Source organism: Corvus brachyrhynchos, unplaced genomic scaffold, assembly GCF_000691975.1.
Source record: "Corvus brachyrhynchos isolate BGI_N302 unplaced genomic scaffold, ASM69197v1 scaffold310, whole genome shotgun sequence".
In the NCBI taxonomy this organism is placed as follows: domain Eukaryota; kingdom Metazoa; phylum Chordata; class Aves; order Passeriformes; family Corvidae; genus Corvus; species Corvus brachyrhynchos.
In genome coordinates this window covers 2,520,201-2,529,438 of record NW_008236213.1, presented here as the reverse complement: position 1 = coordinate 2,529,438, position 9,238 = coordinate 2,520,201, and the positions used below count along the sequence as shown (strand labels likewise).

At 44.4% G+C, this 9,238-nt stretch overlaps 1 long non-coding RNA gene across 3 annotated transcripts in view; it reads left to right on the top strand.

The window, feature by feature from the left end:
- LOC108449071 overlaps nt 1-3,679 on the top strand; it is a 55,628-nt gene extending 51,949 nt beyond the window's left edge. For all 3 annotated transcript variants that reach the window (XR_001865172.1, XR_001865171.1, XR_001865173.1), the window contains 2 exons: nt 191-369; nt 2,207-3,679. This is a non-coding gene — a long non-coding RNA (uncharacterized LOC108449071). The remainder of the gene's footprint in view (nt 1-190; nt 370-2,206) is intronic.
- Nucleotides 3,680-9,238: the final 5,559 nt, after the last annotated feature.

Genomic DNA, 9,238 nt, shown 5'->3' with positions numbered 1-9,238 from the left:
TGGCTCTGCTGCTTCTGTGAACACACAGGAGGAGCACTGGTCTGGCATGCAGGAGGAGGGGAGCACAGGAGCCTCAGGAAAGGCCTTTGGGGGAACAAACTGCAAGAGGGGCACTGCAGAGCATGGCTAGACTAGAGGGTTTGTTGCCACCAGAAAACTTGGACTGCTATCCTTTTCTTCTTGTTTTCAGGCAGACCAGCTTACTTTCACCTCTTGAAAAAGTGAGAGACATAGGAAGAAAAAGCTTCCTCAAGATAAGAGCAGGAGCCTATGTTGTACGTGCACTCAGTGGATCAAAACATGAAGCTTTGCTGACAGCATTTCCTTCTCCATCCACATCACTGGTATCATCTGCCTGATATTTCCAAGGTGTGTTCTCACCTCCGACATTCAGCTTATCAAGAGGTTAATACTACCTCGTTATCACATCATTTTTGTTACTGCAAGAGGATTTACACACAGACTGAAAAACTGCAAAACAGATAGAGGCGAGGGAGTTACTATAAAAAATAATCCTGCCTCATTTTTTCTCATTTGACTCTTCAGTCATTTTTTCTTAGTTGGTTAGTGTCCAAAGTTACTCTTGAGCTTGGTTTGAGAACTCAGCTTGAACCCTCAGTATTTTACTTCTTCAAAATTGCTCATGTTTTGATGAGCTCTATTAATGCCTGAGTGATTACAGGAGGAACAGTACTCTGGTGGGAGTTTCAGGAGCACTGAGCAGGGGGATCACCCCTTCCCTCAGTCTGCCAGTGCAGCCCAGCCAGCCTGCACGCTGTGGGGCACTGCCAGCACCCACTGCTGCCCTCCCCAGACTTGCTGAGGGTGCACTGTGTCCCACTGCCCAGGGCACTGGGGAGGTGCTTAGTTCCAGGAGCCTCCTTCTCCTCTGAGAAACGTCACACCTGACTTGTTGCCAGCCAGGCTGTGAATTTCTCCTGAGCATTCCTTAAAGTTCCTCAGCCTACCCTATGGGTCACTCAGCCCGTCCTCATTTTCAGATTGTTTGCAAGTGTTCTGGATGTCAAAAGCCTTGAAAATGTCAAGGTATACTTTACTATTGCTAATCCTGACATTTGTTCTTTTATACATTGTTCTTTTATACATTAAAAACACCTAAATATATAAAAACACAAACAAAGCTTATTTGGGGGAAAAAAAAAGAGTTCAAAATTAAAGACTGTATCAAACTTTTATAGCTTTCTTGCAAGACATTGTTAAGTACTCACTCATAATTCTCAAAGGCTTCAATTAAAATTTTGACATAATAACACTTCTCCGTGGTGGCTAGTTTTGTATCTGTAATACATAACTTTATTAAACAAGGGATGAAATTATTTTTATCACTATTGGAGTATAACCTAAAGAAAACCAGGGGAGGTGGGGTCCCAGAAGAAAAGGCAGAATTACTGACACTTGCTGTTGATTATTCCTGGTGAAGTTAAAATGCAGAATGAAAGACAAAATGTGAAATGGTATTTTTGATGAAGAAATAAAGCAGGCTTAATGAAACCAAGACAAAATATGAAAAATGTCAATATTAATTATAGAATGTTATGGGTGGCTTTTTTCTTAACAAAATACCACTTGTATGAATATTAAATTCCACTTCAGATAACTGGAAGGGCAAATTTTTCAGGAGTATTTGAGGTAGAAAGCCTGGAGATGATCACAAAAAAAGACCCTTTGCACTTCTGTTACACCAGCTTTTTTTTGGGTCATTTCTAGCCACGTCTGGAACCTTTGGATGTAAGAAACATTTCTTGTACCACCATTCCTGGGCCATCAGCTCAGGCTTCAGTTCAGCAGAGCACATGCCTGCCCCAGAGTCTGTGTTTCTGCTCTGTGAGGCACATGAGTGGTGGCTGGAGAGTGCCTCAGCCCTGGGCTTGCCTTAGTCCTGTAATCAGTAGTGTGATTCTTGGCCGTGCAGAGGGGAAAATCCCATGTCTCTGTTTGGAATGTGGTGTGAGGAAACTGTGAGCAAATGAAACCTTCCTGGCTGCGGGGCACAAGGAACCATGGGGAGACCTCCCTGCTCCTCTCTGTCCTGGTGCAGCCAGACAGCCCAGAGCTTCAGGGTAACACTGTTGTGCTATCAAAGCATGAATTTGTCAGTTATCTCACTGACATATTTTTAAGGTTCAGCCACAGTCAGTTCTGCGCACTGTCTGCCTATTAATCTGCTTTGTTTGTGTTTTCACAGGCAGGTGACAGAGGCCCTCTGCAAGCAAAAAAGAAGCACTGATTGCTTCAGTCTCTCCCATTGAGCAGTCACATTTTGGCTCAGATTCCTTTTCCTTCCTTAAGACACTGTTGTTTCCGCAGGTTTCTTTTAGTTTGCATTGTACGTTGTTCAGTGTAAGTCTTCTCCATATATATACTTCTATCCCTCTTTCTCTCTCTTCCACCTCTAGACTGCACTGTCAATACAAAACAATATAAATCGACCTACCAGTCAAAATACACATTCCCATCTTTTGGTGAAGCAGAGGATGATCCATGTTTTTTCAAGCTTTACAATTATGGCAAAGCTATTTTGCATAGTGTGTTCAGCATGCTATTTCCACAGGTAACTGCACAGATTTTCTGCTTTACCATGCAACCAAATAAAAACATTGTAAGTACCCCAAAAACAGAGGACATTTATGGAAGTTTGAAGTAGAATCATACCAACTGTATCAGTGTTGGTTTGCCTGCAGAGGGAAATGTTTGAGCAGTGATTAGAGCTATTCTTAGTGCTAGCTCTTATTCAAGCTTGCAGTCAATCAGGTAGAGCTGGGTAAGCACCAGGAACAAGTTCCAGCAGATAACACAGAAACCAGTGGCCACTCTCAGTGTTCCCAGTAGTGCTACTGTTTACTTCATGGCAAAAGAAACAGGGTTGAGTGACAGCTGTCGTTAAACTATTTCCTGACAGTGTGCAGGATAAACTTATTTGGAAACAAACATTTTTTAATCCCTGGCTAAGAAAACTTGACATCTGACCCTGAACATGATATGATTTCTGCAGCAGGTTTTCCTACATGTGTTTCAGCCAGACCTGTTACTGCACATATGGTTGAAAATAGATTCTGGTGGTCTGGATCTGTTTCTCCTTCTTTTTTATTTTTCCCTGGTTTGCTTGTGCCCTCCTCCCCTCTCCCTGTCCACCCCTTGCCTCCAGAGAACTGTTGTAAACTTACGCATGGAGACAATGGGGTATATCTATCTATCTATCTATCTATCTATCTATCTATCTATCTATCTATATCTCAGTATCTTCCATTTTATTCTGGCACTTCTTTTCTGATTCTCAGGGAAATTCTCTGTGTGAAGTCACCAGCCTGAACCTGAGACATGGTATATTTTTTGGCACTGACCTGGAAGCACCAGGAAGTCTGAGAAAAAAATTCCTCCTCACTGCCTTCCATGTCTAAAACTTTCATTTTCACAGCATGACATCAGGACCCTTGTAAGATTTCACTATGTGGATGAAATAATTTCATTTTTCTTCCCCTCTGGGAGCTGGGCTAAAATACCAAACCAAATAAACAGCTACCTGTAGAAAATAGGGAAAATGCTTCCCTTTACAACAGCCTGTTCACACAGCTTTTAGTGCATAAACCTGTAACAGATAGGAGGTTTTGTTTCAGATACGCATTATCGCACCAGTAATATATGACAATTTCTTAGTCTACTGAAATGTCATAATTGTTCTTTTTCTTTAAGTTTGTAGAATCTTCTTCCTCTGTTAGCATGTTCCTGATGGACTACTTTATTAGCTTATGTTGTTGTTGCCTTGTGCTTGATTGCTTGATAAGAAACACATTTAATGTCTGACTAAATGACAAATTAATTTGCTAATTTTTTTCTAATTTATATTTTAATATATAGTATTAGCGTGAATATTTATTTTATATAAACATATATATTATTATAATATAAATTATGGAAAATATATAGTTCTTATATTTCTAATTTATAAAAAAAATATGTTGGACTGCATTAGACTTGCAAGGGGTAAGTGGAGATGATCATTCAGGAGCAGCATGAAGAAAGGCAGTGTACAGAGAGCTTTTACCCAGTAAGAGCCAGACAGCTGACAGACCATCACCTCTGTGGCACTTGCCTAACAGCATGCTTAGGAATAACCGATTGAATAACCCATTTAGCAGCTGTTGCTTTGGTGCAGAATTGGTCAGACTGACTTTTTCCATCCTGATTATATGTTTGCAAAAATATTCTGGAATCCTTCTCTGCCCTAGATTTGAGTCAAGGTTCAGAGAAAGGGGTGGCCCAGCTACTGTCTGGTGAGTGGGCACATCAGCAGTAAAGCACAGGGCAGGATGTCAGAGGCAGGCCTGAAGGTGATCGTGTGAGTTTGCCTGCATGGTGGAGCTGATGTGAGGCAGCACTGGCAGGTCCTGATGTGGAAGGATGGACTGCAGCCCTGGGTGCTTGGGGTTGGGACAGCCAGCAGCCCTCAAAAATTTTAAATAAAATACAGTTTTCTATCTGGAATATGTCCATCATGAGATGTACTTGTGAATGAGTTAAAGTGCTCTCTGCACTTTTGGCCAGGTCATGAAGCACTTCCCGATGCAACAAGGACAGCAGCATTTAAGAGCTTTTTTTATTGATGTACCATGCAGTGCTGGCAGCTGGGTGCTCCCGTTTCAGCCTGGACACTCTAAGAATTTGTGGGATGCCTGTGTATGTAAATGCCCTTCTCTAATCCTAATCAACCCTTCCCTCTTCTCCACCCACCAGTGTCATCTGGGGCAGCTGTTACACAGAAAGGGACCGTTTAATGACCTGTAAGAACCATTTACCCAGACCTCTCTTCTACATACTCAGGATTTTGGAGGTCCTGCATCTCCAAAGTGCTTTGGGGATTTCTATAATGGGAAATGAGTCCTGGTTAAACTCACACTCAGGCTTATGTTGACTGTGGCTGTGTTACATGGCCCAGTCACTGGTGCCACGTGTATGGTCAGTCTGTTGTGTCTGACTACGGGCTGCTTTGTGCCTGTTTGTTCCCTCTGTGTCTGATGGTTATATCCCAGTGGTTACGCCCAGAAATTTGCATCCCAAGCTGTCATGTGTTCTGAAAACCCTCATATTTCTAAGAAAACATGGAAAAAGCTGAGTCCTTTCATGGAAAATGAAAAATTTAAACATAATCTACAGGAGCCCCTAGAATGGCAATTGCATATGCAGCTGTTGACCTTTCCAAAGCAGAAGCCTGCAGATCAGAAACCCACTCTTCAAGATGGGGATATGCCTTGCATTGTACCTATTTGTGGTACAAGGGAATGGGAACAAAACTGTGACAAGTGACCATATGATGTATGCAGTATTTCTTTGTTCTTTATTTCTTTGGGTTTTTTTTTCTGAAAAAAATAAATACACAGGGTGAGGATATATCTGTGCATTTTCATTTAAGAAGAGAAGCACAAAACTTGCTGGCCAGTGTGAATATGTGTGAGAGAGGGAATCAGCACTGTTTTTGCCTCCTTCAGCAGTGAGCTGTTCCATGAATTTCGACACAGGTTAAGTGCACCTAGCGCCTTGGATAAGGTGTCTCATCGAAGCTGCCGGTGGTGCTGTCAGACGCCCGGTGCCTTTGCCGCCTCCTTGCTTAACAGAGGACAGCCCCTTCCTTGGCTGCTTCCTGAGGGAGGCTGGCGCAGTTTCCCAGTAGTGTCCATGCGGTTGTCCCAGCTGTGCGGGAGCATCCCTGCATTGCCCCGCTGCGGACAGCTGTGCCTGGGAGCGCCTCGGCCGTGCTGCCCTGCCCGGCTGCTGTGTGCCCGCCGCCTTCGGAGGCCCCCGCGCCGCCTTTCTCGCTCGCAAAGGGGGAGCAGGGGTGATGTTCCCGCAGGTCCCGCAGCCAGGGTTCCCTCGGCACGAACAGCCCTTTCCACAGCAAGGGCGGGCAGGGCCCGACAGCAACCTGTGCCCGAGCAGCCGGGCTGGGCAGAGCCCGCGCTGTGCGCCAGCTCCGCTGCAAGGACGTGGGTGGAGGGAGAGGCTGTGGCTGCCTCGGCCAAGTCCTGATCCCCCGCGCAGCCCGCGGCCGATGGCTCGGGCTATAGGCCAGCGTAGTGCTGGGGGGTGGAGGGTCAGTTCATCCGGCAGCACAGAGCTGCCATGGGGAGGAAGGGCTGGAGCCGCAGGGCCTGGACCTGGGGCTGATGTCCCGAGGGAAGCCTGCTCATCGCTACGACCTGTGGGTGCCATTGCAAATGCTGCCAGATGTGCCGCACTGCTATTTCCGCAGTCTCACTTGTTACGTGGGGGTGCAGGGTGCTGTTGCTACACCTAAGCAATGCCTGGATTCCCCAAATCACAAATGTGTCTGAGGCGGGTATGATTAATTAATTGGTAGAGCATCTTTTCTTATCGCCCTATAAGAAATGCAGAAGAGCTGGGAGAAACCAATAATCTGTGGATACCAACCCAGTTTTCCCCCGTGTGTGAAACGGGTGAAAATACGGGTATTAACAGAGGAGGCGGGCAGTCAGGCAGGGAGCTCTGCCCGGGGCTGAAGAGAGAGCAGTGACAAAGGGGTGCTTGAGCTGGGTAGCACCTGGGGTACCCAGTGCCTGCTGTGGGGTGACCACACCCCTAGCTCCGGCACCTGGAACGTGCTGCAACAACTGCAGGTCTCCTTGGGAAAGAAAAGCTGTCGAGGTTACAGAGATGTCAGCCAAGGAATGCCTAGTAGTAATGCATAAAAACTGTCCCCTTTCTATTTTATCACTGTAAGCAAATTTCATCTTCTAATGTGTTTCCCCTTGAAGTCACCAAGTCAGACAAGGAAATAAAGCTTGTCTTTAAAGCTCCGTGGTTCACAACTGCGAACGTGTAAATGTTACTGAAAAGCCAGGACGTGGTGGGGGCTATCGCCGGTGGGGGACTGTCCGTCTCCGCTGACCTGGGCGTAGCCGCCTGCCTTTCTCAGCATTGTTCCTCCTACACTTTGAGCTGGAGGGAGAGGAACTCTCACCTCGCAGCTCCTACTGGCCGCGGCCCCCCGCCCGCCCCTCCTTCCTCACCCTCTGCACGAGACTTGCTGCCTTCAGAAAATCTGCTGGGCTTGGCACAAACGCCTGCTAATGTAAATATCAGAGGACTACAGAAAGCCTCTCTGTTGGTGCCGGTTCTTCTGAGCCATGCTTTCAAAGTGCTGACTGTGTTGGTTCTTATCGTAATTTTTTGTTTTGGGTGGTTTTTTTTTTTTTTTTTTTCTTTTTAAATGCACTTTTAAGAGCAGATGAATGTAGTGACCAAATACACAACCACGAGGTTTTTAGTTTAAAGGAAATGATACTTAAGCAGATGTTACCAAGCTTCTTCATAAAAAAAGACGAGTTTTAAATTACAATTTTATAGATGAGAATAGTAATGAGGATTATTACTTTAAAATAGGAATTTTAGGTGTGTGTAGGATCATACGAAATTGGCACAAAGATTTTGAGTACAATGTGATGAAGTCTGATGTAGTTTACTATGCTGTTTCACATAAGAAGCTGTAAGAATTATTGATTCTTTTGCCCGTCCAGATATGGTAGCTGGGTGCTAACACCCTTGGATATGTAGCTAATTAGGTGTGGGCAAGTACTGCACCTTGTTTCCAAGACTTTGGACTCCTGGCAACCCCATGCAGCCTTCAGTCTCTGCTATTGAGTCCCAATGAACACAAAAGTTTTTCTTACTCGTTAGGAGACAGGTGCTCAGTGGGACTCACTCCCTGTGTTTTTGTGTCCTGGACTTCTCTTTGTCCCTCTGGACAGCACCACATGTCACAGAATCTTGCTGTACTACCCCAGAAGCATTCTGCTCTGTGGATTATTAGACCCATCCTGAGTAAACATATGAGTGGATTTATGAACAAAATTAGAGGTTTTGTTTTACTATGAAGTTTAGCTCTTGCTATTAATGATTTGCCTTTCACAAACTTTCAGCAGACTAGAAGCATGTCGCATTGCTCACAGTGATCAGGAATGTCTGTGGTTTGTTTTGTTGAGCAACATTACATTTCTGGGGTTAGCTCTCGTGAGTCACAAGACATGTTGTTTCTTCACTGCAAACATGAATATGAGCACACAGCCCCTCACCCTCCCTCCCCATTTTAGGGACTTAGTCCCCAGCCTTCTTGCAGCATGCAAGCAGGGTAAGATAGCACATGGCAAAAGTGTTGCTGTAAACATTCGGATGAAGATGTGACCAGAATGCTCAGCTTTTCATGCTGTTAGTGGCAGCACAAGGACAGCACAGCATTTGCTGGTGCCTACCCCAGTTTGAATTCTTGGGTATACTTGCTTGGCAAGTGGATACACTTGGTTTTGCTGCGTAGAATAGTATTTTTGTCATTTGATGAAGACAAGACATAGTTCAGACTTGTATAATTGAAACTAGGGATTATTTATATATAGCACTCCCAGTACTCCTCCTTGGAGAGTTTTTGGGTAAGCTTTGGCTGGTGTGTTTCCTAATTGTTGAGGTTCAACCCAGACGTAGATCTCCATTTGGGTGCAGCTCACTGCAAAAGGAGATTTCTGTCATGCAAAACTCAGGGTTTCCTTTATCTCTCTCACAAGCGTGTAATTTGTAGCTACTATGAATTTTCTTATGCCATCCTCTGAAGATTGCATCTCTTGCTTTGGGTAACTATACTAATTGCAGAATTTGATTTCATTTGTTATATGGCAGTGGCAACTCACCACATGGCGACTCACCATGTTTTCTGACACCGTGGTAAATGTAATTTGACTTAAGACCATAACAACTTCTATATGAATCAATTGAAGGTCCAGCCAGTCCAGTGTCCCATTGCAAGCAGCGGCCTGCAAGAAATGCTTAAAGAGAAGGATGAGAAACAGGGGATGTAGGAAGCGATTATCCTCACCTCCAGTAACTGATAGTTTAAGAATTTCCTGTGCTAAAATTTGCATCCGGACCATTGTGTCTAATAGCCAACAGTGGGTTTATCCTCCACAAAGTCCCCCCTTTTTTTTTTCAATTCCTTTTATGCTGTGGCCTCCACAACTTCCTGTGGTAATGAATTCCACACTCCAATTAAGAAGCTATGTGGAAAAAGCATTTCCTTTCGTTTAAACTGGATAATTTCTTTGGGTGCCTCCTTATTTATATAATGTGAGAAGTCACGAAAAATCACTCTTTACAAACCTTCTTTGTGGTATTTATAATTTTGTAGTCTTCTACCATATTCTCTTCATATTTTGCTTTT